The sequence below is a fragment of the Corvus cornix genome, chromosome Z (genome assembly GCF_000738735.6).
Source record: "Corvus cornix cornix isolate S_Up_H32 chromosome Z, ASM73873v5, whole genome shotgun sequence".
Lineage (NCBI taxonomy): Eukaryota > Metazoa > Chordata > Aves > Passeriformes > Corvidae > Corvus > Corvus cornix.
The window spans coordinates 31,023,572-31,043,557 of NC_046357.1; the positions used below are offsets into that span (position 1 = coordinate 31,023,572).

At 41.9% G+C, this 19,986-nt stretch overlaps 1 protein-coding gene across 7 annotated transcripts in view; it reads right to left on the reverse strand.

Moving 5' to 3' along the window:
* NRG1 (neuregulin 1) overlaps nt 1-19,986 on the reverse strand; it is a 431,945-nt gene that overhangs the window by 247,639 nt on the left and 164,320 nt on the right. The gene's annotated exons all lie outside the window — the stretch shown is intronic.

Below are 19,986 nucleotides of genomic sequence, written 5' to 3' on the forward strand. Positions count from 1 at the left end.
TACACATGCCATCCATCACAGAATGACAAGGGCCAGGGAGCAAAGAAAACAGACAAATCCTGAAGAGAAAAAGCATAAACTGAGTGTGGAACTACCCTGAAAGAGGAGCTGCTTGAATGAAAGATGTGGTGGGGCATCTACTTTATCTGTATTCCTTGTGCCAAAATGGGGTAGGGCCTCATATTTAAGAGTCAATTAGACACACAGAAAGGCACCCAGGCTTTTCACACTACCCAGTCAGGATGTCTCTCTGTGACCCATGGTCCTCCCCTGCTTTGACAGACTTTCTAAGAAAGCAACAAGGGTGGTAACAGTGAGAGAACACAAAGCAGTGGACCTGTAGTGTCAGCAAAAGCCCCACACGGTTGGAAGGGTTTAACAGGCAAAAGCAAGCAAGGTGTTAGATCTTTCCTTATTAAGATGGCTTGAATAGCTGTCATTTTGTTAGCAATTTTTTTCAGAAACTTATGTCTGCTGGCCGGCATAATATCATTGCAGATAAGGAACACGCATTTCCATATTCTCTCTGCAAAAGACTCACTGATAATATATGACTGCAGATAACTTCTTCTCCCCGGACTTGTGAGTTTGGCAAAGAACATCAATCTCCTCACTTTCAGTATTTGATTGTATAGTTAATCTGCATGGAAGCTCAACACATTGAATAAATTAAACAGGAAACCTGCAAAATATTATCACACAACCACACTCAGCTGAAATTCCATGAGTGGTTGTTTTTACTTCCTTGTCTCTTCTTTCCCTAGGAAGGTGCAAAGCCTTTTGAGAGCCTGAGCACAGGAATGTATTAGGCATGCTTACCAGTAGGCACATGTGCAGAGTTTGCTGCACAAAATTGTGACCAACAGCTTGGTGAGGGGTAATAGAAGCCACCAGAATAACGCCCATTGCCTTGGCCTCAGACTTACTGCCTTTTTTTTTTTTTTTTTTGCATAATGCTCAAGGCAGGGAAGTAATGCAGGACAAATTATATTATTTCCAAAAGCCTTCTCCCCTTGCATATGAGATTATAATCAAGGGGTCAGGCTTATCATCAGCAGACCAGGTCTTCTGAATATATAAGCTACACTTTAAAATGTATACTGCTCCGACTTAGACAAAAAGCCTCCCCTCGAAGCCCCCAAAACCCTAACCAAACAAATAAAACAAAACCCCAAGCCAAACAACAACAAAAATCCACAAACAAACAAATAAAACCCACAAAAATTTGCATTGCATCTCTTGGTTTTAATCTTCCTATTATTCTCTCAGGCAACATTTGAATTTTGAACACTTTTCAAAATCTGCCTACTTCCTGCAAGCATGCTGAGTCTCTGTGCAGATTACCTACATGATAAAACACTGTGGGTAATGATAGGAGATAATCCCAAACAACCAGCTCTCCAACATACCACAATAACTGAACACAAGCTGAAGGACTGAAAAACCAAACAAATCATTTAGTTACTTAATGGGAATTTATGAATTCTTTTGGAAATACTGCCAGATACATTTCAGCTCTGGGTCTTGATACTTGAATACTTGTGTCTGTTGCTGAAGAGCAAAAGGAAAATGCAAACCTGACATTTGTCTTGAAGTACACATAAAACCAAGATCCACAGAATATCACCCATTCTAGTGATGTTAAAATGAAAATTTTACAAAAATTTTAGGTATTGCAAAGGCCAAAAGAAAGGGGAGCAACAAAGCAATGGCTAGCAACATGGTCAGGAGCCAAGAAATAGAGCAATAGAGAGATACAGCACTACAGCCATGCTCTTTAAACACTGGAACAGCATGGAACCAGCAAATGCCTCTATAAATCAGAGTAACTACTCCCAAAAGCCAGTACAAATCCAACTGCTACTCTGATAACCTGACGGGTTTAGGTATGATGGTACTGAAGTCTCACTTGGTCCTTTCAAAGTAATGCAGCACCAACAAACCCATAGATCTGTACCTAAAATATTTGTTTATTTGGTGTGAGATGCTTTCAAGTGCATGCTATGTCATGCCAGTGTTCCTGGATATTTACTCCTAGCCAAGAAACTGCTCTGTGAGCTTGCATTAATCTTCTCTTTGTTCTCTCTGTCAGAAGCCCAGTAAACCCCTCCAATGAGAGTACCATGGGCCAATTCATAATTTGATCTTGGGAAGGCAGGATTTTCAACAGGACACTGAAAATGGGCATATGGAAGAAGTACTATGCACGCGGAGAAGGTCTCATTCCTGTTCCTCCCTGCCCAACCTCCACTTGACAAGCAAAAAGCATCTCCAGTGGAGTGAAAAAGGATGGTAGTGACAAAACAGCATGTCTAGAAGTATCGTGTCCAGGAGCAAAAGCCTGAGAGCACCCATTTATTCAGTGTAACATGATAGTGACAGGCTGTTCATTCTCCTGCAGACACTCAAGATATCAGTTTCTGAACTTAGGCCTCCTCAGAGACAGGGAACTGTGTTCAAAGCAAAATGTAGGTTTTGCAAGAGAAGCTGGGTGTGAGTGAGTGTCTAACCTAAAGATTATGATTTAAAGGTCAACACTTAATTTATTTACTGATGATCGTGTCTGCAGGAACACACTGCCTGATTACATTAAATACTCTCTCCTCTGATTCTCAGTGCTTCAGCTGACTCCAACTGGCTGCATCCCTGTTAAGCTTTGATCATCCTGTTAGACACTGTCAATATAAAAACCTGATCACACAGACTGAAAATGTGGGACAGTGTAATATCCACAATATGACATCCAACAAGTGATTCAGGGCAAACAGCTCGTAAAGTTGATGGAAGAATCTGCAGGTCCATATTTTACATACGCGAGTGTATCAAAGTGGACTCCAGAATCTTTACTTGAACACTACACTAAAATTACAGTAACTCAAAGCACAGAAATGCTGTGCAGGATAAATCCCATGGACTTCAAGGGGACTTGCAAGTACTCAGTAATTAAAATTTTTTTTTCACAAAAAATTTTGATTTAGGAGCTGAATTTCAGGATTGCAGCTTAAAGGAAGTTTGACTCAAGTTGTATGACTTGAAGTCAGATGATAGAAGGAAGTGCAATTTGCCACATCATAAATACATCTCTTTCTTTGCTCTCCAGTGTAAGAATGTCAACCACTAATTTCTAATTTTGCTTGAAAAAAAGCCATTCAGTAAGTCACGAAACAGAGGGCAATGCAGCTGATAGAACCACGTAAAAGCAAAGGCTGGAACTACACTGCTAACTTGTCTGGGTCTCAGTCTTCACTTTATGGCCAGAGTTGTAAGGTTCAGTAGATCACTGGACTGAGAAGAATGGAAAACTTAAACTTTAGGTTTCAGCTGTGATACTTGTGTAGCCACATTGGTGTGCCCTAAGATCATGTTGTGAAGAAAAAACCCAAATGAATGGTAAAAATCCAGAGGTTATTTCTCTGCATTAGTGACAAAAATCCAGTTCTTTGGAAACTCCCTTTTTTCCTCCCTCTTTTTGGTAGAATTTGCTTTTTTAAACAGCTTCCTTAGAGCTTAAGACTTTCAATCCCGGGGCCTGAAAGTGCTGCAGCCATCTCCTCCTCTCCCTCTCAAATTTCGTATTCTCTGGCCCCCTCTTCTTCTGCCATCATCTGAAAACACAGAGATTCCTGTGTGTCAAATCCTGTAAGCTTTTCAGACCCTGTGAACTATATTATATTTTGAAACTCTTGTTTTCATCTCCTCTGGCCTCCAGTTGCTTCTCCACCCTTTCAGCGTTTCTCCACCATGCTCTTTCTCTTCACACTGTTCCAGCAAAGCTGGGATTCTCACATGCAAAGGACATGAGTCATTGCTTTGTTCTGATCCCCGTCATAGAGGCCCATTTTTGCTCCTGGTTTACACAGTTTTCTTGGCTTTGCAGCATTTTCTGATTCTGCAGTAGCTCCACTTCACAGACAAAGTGTACCATGCTGCAGCCAATAAATTGCCCAATGCAGATCTATCCATAGCAGGCTTTCACATGTCTAAAAATCTTCCTCCTCCTCCTGAGGCTATGAAAGTCTTAAGGGAAAGAATAACAATACACATCCAGCAACACTGCCAGCACACTTTTACGTCCCTGGTTAGAGGTATTCCTAATTAAGTATAGCATATTGTCCCTACTCCTCCAGTGAGATCTCAGTCATATATGTGCAGGAGAAAAAACCTGCATCAAGCAGAATTTAAAAAACATCAGACAATTTTATAGGCACAGGATTAACATAAACTTTCCCAGTATTATTTTGCCATTTTGAACAAGAAAACCAGAAGGACCTCCTGTCCACAAGGATATCTTATTACAAAATGATAAAACACAGAGAGTAGGGAGTGTCATGACAGGTGAAATACAGTGGAAATGGAGGTCAGAAGGCAATTCCCCAAATGTGGAATGAAGGTTACCTTAATAGGTCACCACTAATCACCTCCCCCTGCATGGGTTCACAGGGCTAGAGTCACTGCCACCACCAATAAGGACACATGAGTAATCTGATCTTGGGGATGTAACCACTGGAAAGAATAATTAGCATACAGGAAGAACCAAAATGGAATTCCCCAAAACGATTGCCTCCTCAAAGACTCAAACAATCTCCCTCTCACAAAGTTCACACAGAGGCCAGCACTCTTCACAAATTAGATGAGAAAATGTCTGGATATCCCAAGGCACAACTGGAAGTTTAGGAGGTTCATTTGTCTTCTACTGTTCCTCCCTGCAAAGAACCACTCACCCATGTTGAAATTTTGGGGTGGGAATGTGGAAAACCAAAGCTGAAACCTGTCTGCTGGCTTGCTTGACATGAACAGAAAGAAAATCAAATCACAGAAATGAATTTGGGAAAAACAAGATTAATTGGAGCCTTAAAATGAAGAAGTTGCTGTTGCATTATTGGGTGCATAAAATATTTACAGCAGTGTGAAGAATTTTGAAACTTTCAAGACACTGATTTGCTAATGCACAAATCAAACTTAACACTGTGGGTATGGTTCCTCATTCGCCACTTTCCTTCCCCTCCTCTCATTTAAATTCCTTGTGGTCAGCTCTCCTAGCAATACTCCCTTTCTAGGATTTGTGTGGGTGTTCAGCATAGGCTGTGGAAAGATGTAGGCCTACAAAAACATCTGTGTACTAAAAGACTGCACAGAAAAAACCTCTGGAAAGCAAGGGTAGTTCTTCCACTGCAGCCTCAAATGTTTTCTTAATAATTTTCTTCTGGTGTTGATCACAGAGCAGAGCATGTGCCAGGCCCATCCCAGCTATATAACACCTGAAAATTCAATGTCTCCTGCCTCTGCCTGCCTGCCTTAAACTCCACCAGATAGAAAAGGAATGGAGGTATTGCTGGTGCCTCCATTCCTACGTCGTTTTGAAATATGACTGCTTTTGTACCTGCACCCTAAAGGAAAAATCACAAGGTCTGATAATTCCTGAAGTGACACACCCACAGCAAAAGGATGTGCTCTTCCCCAGGGGCACAGCACAACTAGTCCAGGTCACTTCAGGTGACAAAAGAAGTGGTCATAACTCGGAAGAGTCTGCTGGAAAAACAAAAAACCTTTTTTATTTATTTTTTTTTTAACAGAAGGAGAGTGCAAACATTTTAGCCAATGAGACAGAAAACCATTTGCCTCATTTCAGGAACTAGGGAACTGGATACACCCAGGCACTGCACAAAAATCATGAGCTCAAACCCAGCTCAGCAAAAATTTAAACATTGCATCTAACATTATGGAGTTGCACAGTGTGCAGAGAGATCTCATAATGTACCCTTCAATATAATTTACTTCCAACATACTTGAACTCCATATTTATAGTCTGCAGCTATGGCAAAACAGAAATGGAAACTGCAGTGAAAAGGAAGCATTTATGTCACAACTGTTGAAAATGTACATCCTATCTTCAAATGAAAACTTGAACAAAATTCTTACAAATACTACTAAATACTTGCAATTGGGAACAGCTTGCAAAAATATATAATTGGAAGTATCTCCATTGGCTAAATTATTATGCAAGATTAGACATCCTTTTAAAGGTCAACCTCCAAAAAATCCATAACCACATGGTAAGTAAAGCGTGCAGAAACATGCCATGGTGCAGCAATCACTGGAGGAGGGACAAGGCAAATTATGCACCTCTGAAATGGTTTTTGGACTTAAGACAAAAGTTTAAAAATTATGCAGGGAAAATGACATGGCTCTTAAAAGTATATTCCAGATCAACAGTAGGTGCTGTAATTGCATACCAGGAAATGGGTGTGAATGGTAAGAATGATCCATACAGGAGTGGAATCGTCACACAAATACAGAAAAACTGTGACACAGATCTCCAGGCCATCAAGTCCAGCCTGGAGCTTCTGGTCTATAACAAGGTAGCCCACACTGCCAGGTCAATCATCTGTCAAGACCTCTCAATGGCCTTAAAATCCCTGAGTACATGAAAAAGACTAAAACATGCATCAAACAGTAATTATTTAACACTCTAACCCTTGTGATTGTGGCCACCGGTAGCTACTGTAAAGGAGGAATTACAGCTTTTATTGTAGAAGAGAAACATTCCTTAGGTAGAAGCCACAGGTGAACCTTGTGGAGCAGCTCAAATATATGAAGGGCAGTAAGCAATGTGTACTGAGCCTTATTCCCCAATCTAGAGTCTCCATTAGCAGAACAGCATTTATATGGTAAATTTTAGTTAAAAAGGAGGTGGAGAATAAATTCCTACTGCCGGCAAAAAGAATACAGACATGGTAAATCAAGTAAAACTCCCTTCCCCCACTACTTTTTTAAACTCACAACTGGTTTTTGTGTGTCACAGTTTTGGATAAAATCACAGCCTGAAAATTGATTATTTCAATTTTCCAGTATCCAGGACTTTATTTTCTATATGATAAGAACTGAAGGCCCAGCACAGAACTAAGGTAAAATTCAGGCCCTGTGAAAATAAAATGCTTTGTCATTGATTCGTTACAGCTAGACTTTCAGCCCAGAAGATGGAGAAATGTGCTACAGTTTTACTGAAGGGAAAAAACAGAGAATTTATCTATATCCAAATTTGCAGAGATCGAATTAAAACATAAGTAAATTACATTTAAACCAATGCAAAGTCTCACTGTGAACACCGATTTAAACTGATTTAAAGCCAATTTATGATTAAACTCACATTAAAATCAATTCCTTCATAAATTATGTTGAATCAATAAACTTCTGGATTAAATTAGTCCTAACAGGTCTTTCTAGAGGCAACACTCGCTCTGCTTCAACAGAATTAAGAAACTTGACTTTAATGACAATGACTTTGTGTGTTAACACTGATACATGCATTCATCATTCAGGGCAGAAAGACATCAGTGTGATTATAAACTTCTGCACAAAAGGACTAATCAAACCAGTGTCCTATCCCTTTCTTAACCTCCATTTCATTTCATTCTCAGTGAAAAGACACTTGAGCACAATACAGTCATTTTTCTACTACTGAGCTGGAGATTTTTGTAGATCATCTTCAGTGATTTATCTGTTCCACATAATTTCTATTAGAAGTTTCAGTTTGTGGCCATTAGTGCAACAACAGGAAACTTTTTCTTTGCTTTTACTTCCTATCCAAGCCACCAACTTCAGCCATGGGTCACATGGACTGCATACACACAGCATGCAGCATAAAATGTGCTTTTTTGCTGCTGAAAAATTACTGAAGAGCACTAACAGAACAACTGCAAGCCAATCTGCAGCAAAGCTGTTTTCACAGAGTTGCACCAGACCACAAACCAGCTCTGTACAGGTTTGGACAGCTGAGCTGCAAGGAAGGCAGCAATATACATAATCCTTACTAAAACAACATAATAGAAAGTCTCACACTAGAGTACCCTGAGACAACTCCCCAGGAAAAAGTCCAGGTTAGGAAAAGCAAGAAGGTTCCCACCCTATGGTGCTGGCGTCACGCTGCAGCTACCCAGCAGATTGCTTATCTATTTCTTGAAGAACCAGAAAAAAACCAAATTCTCCAGCCTCATCATGTGTGGGTACTGTGCCTCTCTGAAGCTATCTGAAGTAACTTCAAAATCTGTTAGACGAGGGGCTGCTCCTTATCAGGCACAGGAGGGATGCTTCCCCAGATGAGATCAAGAATGAAAACAGAGTCAAATCTCCTTTAGGGACGATCTGCATAGTGTTCAAACTAATCCTTACACAGTGCAGTCTTTTCCTTCTTTAATTGGTCTTAAAAAAAGAGGAAAAGAGGAAAAGAGGAAAAAGAAAGTGAAAAGAAGAAAAAGACAGAAGGAAAAAAGAAGGAAAGCAGAAGGAAAACAGAAGGAAAACAGAAGGATAAAGCAGGAAAAAAGCAGGAAAAAAGAAGGAAAACAGAAGGAAAACAGAAGGAAAAAAGAAGGAAAAAAGAAGGAAAAAGAAAAAACACAACCCCCCCCAAGCAACAAAAAACCCCAACAACAACAAAAATCCCCCAAAGACCAGTCTTTCATAAACCAAACAAAACCACATTATCCTAAAAAGATGGTATCATGTCAAGTTCCAATCAAAATTTTCATTGAAAATAACATGTAACAGGCAGAATGCATAACTTTCTCCCCAACTGTGCTGAACTCTAGGGGGTTGCCAATCATTTCTTTTGTGCAGATTTTCTAGAAGACATGAGAATGAAACTCATATTACACAAATAAATCAGAGATAAAAGCTTAATCCTACAAGGGTTTTGAAAAACAGGGGTTTACATGGGAAATTTATGCAATCCCAGCAGCAGAACTGGCAGGTGTATCAAGTTTCCTGTAAGACTCAGTCCTGCAAGGTGACATGACTACAGACAGCAGGGCTGTCTCACACGAAACCCAGTGGCAGGTAGGATTCACTCCTTGGTACTTTGGCTATTTTCTCACAGATTGCTCCACAGCACATGAAGCAATAAGCATACCTCTGCTTAGAAATGCTCATTTATTCTCTTTTGTCATGAGCTGTATGATGGTCTGAAGTCCATTGAGCAGACTGGGACTCTCTCTTGGGTCTCATTCACTCTTATGTTTGGGTATCACAACAGCCAGAATATTCCCTTATTAATTACAGTCTGAGATCCTGCCTACACACTGGAGGGAGGATATACCTCTGGGGAAATGCAGCAACACAGGGGCTGAAAACCCCTGTGCTAAACAGACAAAGAAGAGATACACCAAACCACTTCCTGATGGACTGGAACCTGGTTCCAGACATGTCCAAGTGTCCATTTCAGTATTTCCTTCTGCAAAATTTGTCCCACACTGTTAAGTACATAATAATGAAAGCTATGACAATGGAAGCCATAAAAGATTGATGGAAGAAGAACCACAGTAATATCAGAAAACAATGTTCATAAAAAAAGAACATAAAGGATGAGTTCACCACATCTGCTGAAATTTAATATCCTGAGTCCCCCTTCTGGCTGCAAAGGGAATTCTATGTAGGAAGTAACCAAGCTGGACACCATCATTGCAAGAGAAATTGAAACAATTAATAGAGCAAAATGCTCTGTAGATGATAAGCATTCTTCTTTCAGAGTATTAACGCATTCTGAATCTGTCTCCATCTACTGAGAGATGTCATAAAGCCCAACATGACTGAAAAACATATAATAAAAAACCCCAACAGTATAATTACACTGAAAGCCTACCGTATTTTTCCATTTTAATCACTGCTTCTAGAAAGAATTTAAGGCATGCTTTGAACTTTGCAAGACATTATTTCCAGGTCTGATCTTTTTTCCCACTGCTTAGTCCACGGGCTTCATGAATTTCCAGCAGTAAACAAACAGATCAAGGATGAAGGAAAAGCAGTATCAAATTAGCGTTTTCCTGAAGCCTACGAACAATCAAGCTCTTTGCGATGGAGGAAGAGGAAGTGACCACACACTGTGTGTTTAGGGATTCTCATCAACTCTGACATGAGTTGAGAGCGAAGAGAGGGGGGGTCTAAATCCAGCAAATCACCAACAAAGTGCACGGCACCTCCAACTGTAACCTCTGCAGACCTCTCCAGGGTTGACTGAATCCACACCTAACACAGAAAATAGTCATGGAAGCCAAGGTATCCATACCAAGAAAGGCAAATAGCTCCAGGGCCAGGTACCCTCTTTCTCACAATATTTTCATCCCAACCTCTCTCAGTAGATTTAAAAAAAAAAAAAAGAAAGAAAAGAGAAGTTTTTAATTTAATCCTTCAGTATTTATCAGTACTCATGAGACGGCATTGTTTTTGGTAATACTGAGATGTTTGACAGCTGTTTATCCCCATGGCTTGTTTCCCCAATCTATACATAATTTAAATAATCAGGAGAAGGCACTGAACTTAAACAACAGGTTTTAACCATGTTTTTCTTTTCTTATACCCCAGTCTTTCTCCAAAAACAAAAACAAAAAAAAAGGAGAATGATTGTCACTGGCTTCTAACTCTTATGACACCCTTACTCATAATAAAGCACAGCCCTTATTTTCAATTTGATAACTCAGTTTTCCAAGCTCTGAGGATATTCTGTAAGAACACTATAAATTCTTACATTTTCAATGTTAGGCTGGAAAATAATGTGTTATCTGATGTATTGGTTATCTTATTGATTATTCTGCAGAGGGATAAATAAAGATCAAAATACAGAAAAAGAAAAGGACTTGGCATTAGCTGAATCTACCAGACCCCTAAGAGAGGAGAAAAGCAGAAGTTTTATTAAAACATGTTTTGAATTCACATTCAACACAATCACTAAACAAGTAAGTACTAGGAGTGACTTGATGAGTCACATTTGCAAAGAGGGTCATCACATCCTGAAAAAAGGAAATCACCTCAGTTTTAGGCACAGATTGAGAGAGAAAAATACTTTTTTCCCCGTTTTAACTCTTGTTCAGTAATTTCACTATCACTTGGTCATCACATTGAATTAGATGAAAAACACCAAAAAAACCTTTTTGCAATCAGCAAAACAGATGAGTCTAGCATTCAAAAAAGATCTCAGGCAGATGACATTTCTACGCATTTAACTTTCCATGTGGGGAAGCTAGTTAGTAGGATGCAATGTGAATTTACAGAACTCTGGTCATTTTACACTCAGCCACCTCAGGCATTGAATTCATATTGACTGGTGTGGCTTAACTGCATTTTAAACTGGAGTATCATGCTAGAAACCACTGACATGAATGGTCCTTCATTCACAATACTGAGTCCAAGTGAATCAGAGAAAGGTATACAGAGTTCTTCACATCGTGCAGGCACTCTGCCTAGCAGAACACTTGTACTGGACCCCTTCTTATGAGGTGTGATGTGAAATACTGTAAAACTGGATGGCTAGGCAGGGAGTTGTCCATCAGGGCTAAAATTCAAGAAAATCAGTCTAAGGCAGGCATGTGGGATGTGGGAGGACAGTAAAGCTCAGGAAGAAAAGACATCACCCTTAACAGAAGTCACAGTAGACTTGTGATGGAATAGCTGCACAGGGACTGTTTGGAGTAGGAACAGAAAATAAGGAAAAAAACCTCAAAGTCAGCATAGTTTTCTCCCCAAGCCCCAAGATTCATTTCTGTGCAGATCCAAAACCCGTATCAAGACATGACAAATGCTGTGTAATGTGACTACTCAACTCTCCCACAAAAGGGTTCTCAGCACAACACTGGTGCATCTGGGTGAGGACCCAATTTCTGGCCATTCTCCTTGCAAACTGTTACCTGATCTTCAGCAGTATTTTTGCACAACCTATCTTAAAGCACTCCTCTTCCACTCCTGACACAAAGGGCTAGTCTCAGTACACCCTGTGGTGAGGAGGGTCCAGACAAGTCCTTTTGTACCCCAAGTGTTCACACGATGCAGGACTGCGGCACAGTGCAGACTGGTGGACAGAGAAGCAAGGGCACGCAGGGGACATTAGTGAGGAATTAATACGAATTTACTGAAGTTGTGCATTTTTCCTGTGTTCGTTAAATCCAGTAAAACACTGAAAATGCTTTCCAAATTTGTGTGGCTGTGGTGCAATTCACTCAGAATGGTTCATTTCTGAACAGGAGCCTCCACTCCAGGCCTTCCTACAGTTGAACTCATTCACTTTAAATGTTAATATTTTGAATGCCTTGCCTGGACCATGTGTAGGACTGATCACCTGGAGGGTCTGTGCAAAGCAACCACTTGGCCACAAATTCACGGTTTAGCTGACTAATTTACTCTTATAGACAAGCCATTGTTTTGGCATAAAAGCCTGATCAACTAAATCCTATCCCTCTCTTAAATGCTTATTCAAAGTTCTGCTGTGGCCCATGACATACTGCAAGAGTTCTGGCTCCCAGCTCTAAAATAATTAGTCTGGGGAAATTAAACAGTGCTCTCTGTGCACCTGTGGCTGGCTGTGCTCCCCTGCCTGACAGCGGTGCCTCTCCCACACCAACGCATGCTGGCTGTGAGCACAGCTCCCAGGGCTGCCGTGCCCAGGCTGCAGCCTCCCAGAAACCCATCATGGGGAACGGAGCTATTTCTCATGAAGCTGAATGGAACCACTGGTTTGGCAAAGAAGCTGCTCACGAGGGTCTCTGCTTAGAAGATTTATATTTTAAACAGGCAACAGCTAATATCAGGGGGGAACAGATACATTACCAGCAAGTTATTTCCAAGCAGCTAATAACTGTTTCCCTACCCACCAGATCCTAGGATGCATTTTCAGGTTTAAACATAACATATACATTGTAAATAGCGGAAACATCTGGGGTTTATTGTAACACCACTTTGTTAGCCTTGGGCATTGTACAACTCCCGCAGGCCACAGTTCACCCTTGACCTGCCAAAGACGATTACTGTACTCAGGCAACTTCCCCTGCTCCACAGCTGCTTGCCTTCCCCTCCCCTCCGTCAATACTCACTACTGCTATCATTACAGCTACCATCCTAGAACAGCCAGTCAAAAACTGGGGTTGCCATGGTCACTGCATGGCAACAGCGTGGCTAAGCAGGCGAGGAAAAGATGATGAGGGTGGTCAGTGAAGTCACTTTGCTTGCTAACCCCAGGGGAAGTAGGGCTGCCCAACACCATCTGTATCGACAGCCTTTTTCCTCCCCCCGCAAAGCCACCTTCCTTCTCTGTTCCACTCATCCCACCCTTGTTGTGGGTTGGTCACATCTCAGTGTCCCCCCTTTCCCAACTTTCAGTCTCCCACTGAGCCAAAAATGACCCTGTTCCTCCCCTACTCTTCCTGCAGCCTAATCTCCCAGACATGTCTTGCTCCCCAAGTTCTCTGCTCTCACTCTCTTTTTTTAGCTTTCCACTGAGGACGTCTCTATTCACCCATTTCCCACTGCTTGATGTCCAGCCCCACAAATCCCAGTCCTGTCCCTGCTTCTCCAACTCTTCTCCTGTCCCCTTGAACATGGTCCCAAAGCTGACTTCTCCCCGCGTTTGGGTAACATCTCATGTGTAATACCACAGAAGCACTGCAGGCTGGGCCTCTGGTATCCCCTGGCTGGGGCTAGAAACTTATGCAGGGCTCATCAGCAAGGGAAAGGCATTTTAAAGCTGTTGGTGCAAGACAGACTGCAAAACTTTTGCTGAACTAATGCAAAGTGTGAATCTAAAGTACTTCAGTTACACTCTGGTGGTGACACACCTTCAGAAATCAGGTGATCTTAATTCTCTCTGGTTTAGAGCTAAAAATAACAAAAAACCCCAAGTGGTGATCCAACATGACTTAATGACTGCACTTTAGAAGCTCATTTGGATGAGCTTTCCAGGTGTCCCTGCATAAGCAAATCACTGACCACAGACGTTTGCCTTCCAAGCATGCGTAAGCAGTGCTGGTTTTGCCTCCATTTGATTCTCCCTGCTGAATGCCTGAACAAGTGGGTAGGGGAGCAGCGCTCAATAGTTCTGTTCAAAAACACAGCAGAAATAAAATATAACCTGTGTTCCAGCAGCTCTGCCTGCTGAGGAGCAGACCCAGCAGCCTCCCAGCCAAGTCATGACCAGTTGCACCTCCTGCTTACACCTTACAGGGGTGTAACGCCTTCTCATAGGAACCTGCTGTTACAAGAAGCCTTCCTGAGAGGTAACAACCATTTCAGCCACAGAACATACATTTGCAGAGTGCTACAAAGCTTCTCTGGCACCCCTCCTTGATTAAAGCCTACTGACTGATGCTATATCCATCCTGGCCCTGAGAGCTCACATGCTGATTACTGGAGTAGAACCCCTTCTCTCTCCCTTCTCTGCAAAGTAGAGGTAAATTTATGTAAACAAATATCTGAAATGTATTGCCTTTTAAAAGTTTTATTACTCAGTAGAATCCTTCAATAGTAGTAGAATCCTATTTCTTAGGAAAAGTGATATGTAGCATTGTCATTATTTTTTTATTTCTGAATTTGTTAAGTTCAATCTACTGATCAATTTAAACATCATCCTAGAATTATGCTATGGTAAAACAAATGCACATGTAGAGAATAAATGGAATTGATTATCTTCTGGAATAAAAGGCCTTACTAAATGACGTATTTAAATATAACCCCTCCCCAATCCCTCTCTGAAGGAGCACCTGGTAATTCACTTTTTGGATCAAATTGCAACTCCACAAAAACTTTATGACCTCATGTGGTCTTTCCACCCCCACATTCCTACCTAGAAACATTATATACAGCATGCTCCAGGCAAGAACTGAGTTAGAAATGCGGATGGTGATTCTGGGGAAAGAGATATAGCAGACACAGGACAGAAGCAGAGCACTGAGAACATGAGAAATAGACAACTCCTTAAGGAAGGTGCCCTGAAAAGCTAATAGAGGAATTCCTGGTCAAGTGCATATCCTCCCCCCTTGTTTGAAAAACCCTCCACACCCAATAATTTCCCGTGTCAAGCAGGCCCACATGCCCACTCTTCATTTCATCCTCAAGCATATTTTGGCATACATAAAAACGACCATTCGGATCAGACAAAAAGCTAGACTAGCCTAGTATCCCATATTCAGCTACAGCTGATTATGGGTGACAGGAGGAAAAAAAAAGTAACCATTGAAGAACCAAGAAATCATTGGCTGTGATGCACTTGGACATAGCAAAGCCCTACAGTTCAGCAAGCTGCAGTGGAAGCAGGTACCACTGGGCCAGGTGAGATGCTTGGGAGCCCTTGTGGTGTGATGCAGATTCAAAAGCTGCCTCTCGCTCCTCTGGTGGGGCTTGGAGGTGGACGGAAACCTTGCCAGGCTTCTGGGCAGGACCTGGGTCTGGTGAGGTGGGGCTTTCCACTGGAACAGACTCGAGCACTGCACTCGAGCAGTCTTCCTGGACAGACATGTACTCTGTTGATGGTCAGGAGATGTGCAAACACCGTGAGGGTAATCCTGTCTTATGCTTTTTATCTTATCTACTCCCTGGTTTATAGCCAGCAGTCACCACGGTTTTCCACATGGAAATAGCCTTACAAACTAAGTTCAGTTCTAAGTAGCTCAAGTTGTTCCTTATCCCTCAACTTCAAAGTGATTTACAGCTCTTATTTGTGCCTGGAGTCTTTGGCACTGATCTGAAATGAACTGTGTTTTGCCATGAAACCGATAGTGAGAAACATCATGAAATGTGCCATGAAACAAGGCAATTCTGAGGCTGCTTGATATTCCTTTAATCTGTTAAGGGAGTTGTTAACCAACTGCAGCTTTAAAAAAAAAAAAAAAATCAAAGTGAACTCACTCTTTCAGACATTTCTACACTTCCCTGCTGAGCCATGGTAAGATTTCTGCTTTTCCATGAAGAGCCTGTTTCCCCACATTATCAAAAGAAAATGCATTTGTTCCCCTCTATAACATTAATACAGAATTAAAAGGGTTATTGGGAAAATACACTGCTTTCTCACAGTGGCTTTCAGTTCTATTCTTTAAAGACAGCAGTTTTCCAAATTTGTGCCATCCAGCTGTTGGCATATTTCACAGGACCACTCCCCAAGGAGGTTTCTCCAGAAGCTCCGCAATTTTTACAGAACTGTGAGTTAAAAATGGCTTGGAAGGGAAGCCTTTTCTTTACTTGACACTTCCCCAGGGGATAAATTCTGTGATGTAGTATAACTACAGGAGGTCTTGAACACTCAAAATTTACTCCCCTCTTGTTGCAGTTGTGATGGGCTGGAGTGCATGTGTGTGCACAAGTCCACATATGTGTTTACACTGATATTGCTGTAGCATGACTCTGGGGAAAAAAAAATGAAGAGTTTGCTTCTCTTTGTGAAAACTAAGTAGTTTAGAATAGAATGAGTAAAAGCTATCACTTTGCTGTTATAAAGAGGGTAAGATGAAAAGATGCCAAAACAATTCCAAACATACAGGTACCCAATTTCCCACATCAGATGAGTCAACTACTAACCTCGACAGCAAATATTAGACATTCAATTATCTTTCTCTGCCTTTTAACTCTAGGCCAGCAGACATGATACAATGCATTATATCAATTTCTTCCAAAAACAGTTTTTGCAGGACAGAAGTCCTTTTGTTATTCTCAGTTTAAATAATTTGCAGTGTGTTTAACTGTATTTTTACCTGGCCCCTTTTGGACTTGCCAAAGGACACCTAGGATGGCCTGCTTAGAGTTTCAAGTATATGGTTAACCATCTGTGTAGGGTGAGAGAAGGAGAAACCTAAACCTAGACCTAGACACACCAGCTAGTTCCACCTACCGGAGTGCTTAGGAAAGTGCTTAAGCTTAAGCCTGCAAATACTCCCAGTGATGTTCAAGGAATTTCAATGCATTCCTTAAAGGTCAATGTGCGTGTAAGTAAGCTGGAAGATCATTTTCCTTTCAGTGCTTAGCTGTGGACACAACAGAGTGAAACACAGACACGGTGCTCCCAGAACTGCCTGTAAGGGGTAAGAGGGATTGGATAAAACTTGCTGCTGGTGATTTTGACCCAAATGCCCAGAGGAAGAAAACCTTTCATCACTGATTTAAGGGGGAAAAAAACCATGATGAGCAAGTCAACGACAGGATACCACCTGTAGCAAAATCACCCGTGCATTTGAGAGGAAACATCAGGCAGAGCAGTGGACACCATCTCACCTACCCACCTACATGTCCTCCTGCCATTTCATCTCATTTCCATGCTATTTCCCTCCTGTCAGTACCATGGAGGGACCTTCAGGCAAGCTCACCATGGTGGCAATCACTTGGCACAACTTGTCACTGGAGACAAGCCTGACCTTTTGGGAATCAAAAGGGAAACAGACGCTAAGAACTCAAACTAGAGACCCTGGACAGAACAGGAGCTATACAGACCTAGCAGCTTACTTCAGCTTTAATGGCACTTGCATTCAAAGTCAACTTGAAGAAACATCCTGGAAGCCTATAGTGAACCATGAGAAGCATTTAAAAATCCACACCAGGACTAAGTAATCCTCAGCCATCTTTGGTGTCCTGGGAATCTGTCTTTGCACCTCCTCTCAAGAGGAAGCAATGCCACTGGCAGCAATTAATTCCATACCTTTAAAACAAAATGCCTAAATGAAGCTACTTCTCTCTCAACAGCTCTTAGAAATTATACCCCCTCCCTTGCTCTTTTTTTGTGGACAGCAGCGAAGATGACATCCCCTTAACAACAAGGTCTGCCTTCATCCTGCTGTTAGGTACAACTCATACTGCAGCCAAAGAATCGGTTTCCCTCATGCAATCTGCCTGGAAATTCAGTTGTTCCCGGCCTGGAAACTGGCCTGATTATTGTTATCAGCTTCTAAGGGTCAGGTGGGAGCTAGAGGAGGGATGAGAGAAGACAGCAAATTTGGGGATGGAAGCAAGAACAATGTCTGCTGAGACCAACGCGTTCTGGCATTTATGGAACTAACATGAGCCTCCAGGGGGACCTTGCAGCTAGGATGAGGGATGATGGTAGCATGGTCCCTGCAAAGGGGCTCCTCAGCAAGGTGAGGTGGTCTTCACTGTAAGTGTGAGGACAGAGTGGGATGAGAGACATCCTCACTCACACATGGGAAAAATAACCAAGGCATATCAATGCCAAATAATCCAGGAATGGACCTGAGTTAATGAGACAGTTATCTATTTTACAGCCCTCTCTCTGACCTTGTTTCAAAATCCTCCCTGCTCTGGCATCAGATTGCTGTTATTGCTCTGAAATAGTTTTCCAATTTCTCACCTTGCAGAAATTGCACTTCACAAAGCCAGGAAAACCTGTGCTTATCATCACTTTCAGTCTGGTTGATAATCAGTTTATTTTTTTCCACAGTTAATCTTACCATCCAGCATTTACACTTAGCCTTTTGTATGCTTGCAGTACCTTCTTACATGCCACGAGCAACATGCTTAAGTAAAAGTTGCATTTAAATCAATATGTACCAAGATAAAAAAGATTAGGCTAGGACTGCTGGAATCGACAACACTAAGTCTGGCAATAACTTGCTCAGAATGTCTGCCAGACTAGAAGCTTGTAACGGAAAAAAACCCCCTCACCCAGTAATTTCTGCATTCATCTCATAGCTTTTGGTTGAACGATAGCCCATCTTTCAAAAATTATGCCAGTCCTCATCTCAGATGCTATGAGGGACAGAAATCCTCCACATGCCCAGGCAAGTTCTCCCTCTGCACAACTGCCTTGACTTTTAAAAGCACTGCCTTTTAACTAACCCCACAAGTGCACTGGCAGCTGCATTCATCCTCTAGAGCCTGACAGAGAACACACTCATTACAGAGCAGTTTGTACTTTTGCATTTCCAGTCCACTCTTTCCAAGAACAGGGTCAACTAGCAGTTACTATGTTTTAAGGTTTGTTTTTCAAAGGCTTAGCTAACTTGCCCTAACGTAACTTCTCTTGAGATGATCAGGACACTGCTCTAAAGCTGTCATGGATCATTGCAGACATACAGCAGAGGCCAGAAACAAGAAGGAGGCACTGGCTGCCCTGGGACACCAGTTTTTACAGGTCGTATTGTTCCCATTGGAATGGGGAAGCTCTGCATGAGAGGTTTCTCTCGTTCTTGCAAAGGTACATGCTGCCCTTGGAAGGAGCCTGGTAGAAAACCGTACTAATAAGACCTTTTCTCTGAGGGTCTCTCAAATCCTGCCAGTGACTCTCCCTGGACCTGCAGGTCTGGCACAATGGCACAACTGACATCTTCTCCAATGCCCTTCATCCTGTATTCACCCTGTGGAAGCAGCTCGTGCCATAGGGCTGGCTGCATAGTTCCAGTGGGACAGCAATGTGCCTGCTACCTAATAAGACCCTTCGTCTTTCTATTTCTCCTGCAGCAGACATACCAGCAATGCACAGTGCCCTCCAGGAAACTTGTTTTCACAAAGGGAAAGGAATCTTTTTGACATTAAAAAAAAAAAAAAAAGGGGTAAGTGACAGGTTTGTGATACCTGTATGTTATGGCCATGTGTTAGAAGCCAGGGTGGTTTGAAGAGAGAGGTTAGACTGAGAGTCAGGAGACTCTGGTTTCTGTGATCAGACTGTGATCTGTCGTGACCTTGGACATGCAAAGACTGTATGATCCTAGGCAATGGGCGCTTGTTCCACAGAAGGCGGTTTGAAGGACGGCTAGAATAGAACTCAACGACTGTGATGACACAGACATCACCAGTTTATTTGGTGCAGTTCAAGAGGACATGCAAAAATATATTCACAGAATAACAGGGCCACCCATTCCAAACGTAATACAGTAACGCAGCAGTTTTCATTGCTGTTTCGTTTACAGGTGCAATATGGCACTGATAGAACAGCCCCCTTTTTCTCTTTTCTGAGTCCAGTGGACTGCCCCAAAGGAAAACTGAATAGTAGAAGCCAACTAAGTCATCACTAAATCCCACTAAAATATCACACCTGCATGTGCTCACACACATACACACATACACACCAAATCTCCAGAACTGAATTTAGAATTCAACTCTTCTGGCAGTAATGGCAGTGATAACAACCCCTATCTATCACCTCTGCAACTGGATGTTACTAGGGTCTCTGTTTAGTCACCTTAAGTATGCATTCATGCTTCGGTAGCTGTCTTCAAAGGGATTAACCATTAG